A 1,877-nucleotide genomic window follows, 5' to 3' on the forward strand; every position below is an offset into this window, starting at 1 on the left:
CAGCGAGTGTGATGACGACGGACTCCTTCCCCGACGGCAGCACAGTAGCCCGACGATGGTGGCGGCAACAGCCCCTCTCCTCAGCTCACTCTTCTTCCTCTTCTCCGTCTCACTTCTCTTTCTCTCTTTTCGTTCTCTACTGTTTTGTTGGTATGAGGGGGTGACGGCGTAAGAGAGGCATGAAGGGGTGTCCATGTGTGTTTGGGTTTTTAGAGTTAGGGTTTGGGTAGAATAGGTATTTTTAATAATGTTAGGGATAATATAGTAATTGAAAACTAATCTTAATCCAACAATAATTATATATAAAATACTATTTATTTAGCAATTTATAAATTATTTTTAAATAAATACTCTAATTCAAGAATTAGAGATAATCAAATTAATTTCTTTTAAAATCATAAATAAGGTTTAAAATCTAAATAATCAAAATATAGTATATAAATTTCTCATTATTTTTCAATTACTAAAATTCAAATTATAATAAGAAATTTCCCGATTTATATATAAAAATCTCTGAAAATATAATCTTTTGAGTAAATATAGTAAATCGTAAAATAACTTATCATTTAATTTCCGAAAATCCGGGGTCTTACATCCTACCCCACTTATAAAAATTTTTGTCCTAAAAAATTTGTACAAAACGAAAGAGATTCACATTATCTTCACTTTTGAACACATTAGGAGAAAGCAAAAACCTTTGGCATAAATATAAGAAAAAAGTGTTCAAAAGGTTTTTGCTTTCTCCTAACGTGCACTTACAAGCTTCTCCTTCCGTGTCTACGAAACGTGTCCTAAAGAACTAATGTGTCGCTTGATATATCTAAAGGTCGCACATGACACTAAAACAAATCTTGAGCTACTCAAAAAGATAGAAAACTGAGGAAGAGAAGAACAAAAATCACAGATAGGGTTCACTAGAATTCAAGAGAATGGTTAAAAATACAATTAAGTAGGGAACATACCAAATTAAATCTTTTTCAATAAAGATTCGGAACAAGAACTTCAAGAAGGTACTAACGATACAGTCAGATAAAGATATACATAAGATGCAAGACATGAAGCGAAAGAACTAAACCACATCTCAAGAAAAGCATATATCTTAAGGAATTTAAGCAGACATATATAGTTAAGATCAATGAGATTGCATACTAACAACGAACATGGTTGGAAAAGAATCAATTTACTTTCAAAGGAGAAATCTCAATAAGGATGTCAAGGTGAACCATGAAAAAAAATTAGATACGTAACCGAGTAAACTTGAGAAGCAACCTCTAACGTTCCCAAAACCCATGATATGCGTAACCTATTACTTCTATTTTGCCTATGATAACCTGTTAGTGCTCTCATATACATAAACCATTGTTGTTAATCTGGCCAAACCTAATACTTTGAAGTATGCAATGATAGACTAATGGCATTAATCAATAGATAGTCATGTGCCTAAAACTGTAACTCTCGTCATCTGGACAAGATTGATAAACCCATATTTTATGATGAATTTTGGTTAGAAAAGAGTGAAATTTATCAAATTATCTTGCATTTATTCATTGAAATAGCATAGTTTTGTGAACTTCTCCTAATTGTGCTTGATTGTGAAAAACATGCTTTTTATGCCTTTAAATTATCAAATTTAATCCATCTTTATTCTATTCGATGCCTTGATGTATTTGTTAAAGTGATTTAAGTTTTAGAAGGCAAGGATGACTTGGAAGGATAAAAAAATCATGCAAAAGTGAAGAATTTATGAAGAAGTGAAGGATTTGTAGAGTTGTCAATCCTGGTCTCTTTGTACTAAAGTGATTATAACTTGAGCTATAGAGCTCCGAATGAGGCGATTCTAGTGGCATTAGAAAGCTAACATCCAAGGTTTCAAAACT

The sequence above is a fragment of the Arachis hypogaea genome, chromosome 4 (assembly GCF_003086295.3).
Source record: "Arachis hypogaea cultivar Tifrunner chromosome 4, arahy.Tifrunner.gnm2.J5K5, whole genome shotgun sequence".
NCBI classification, from domain to species: domain Eukaryota; kingdom Viridiplantae; phylum Streptophyta; class Magnoliopsida; order Fabales; family Fabaceae; genus Arachis; species Arachis hypogaea.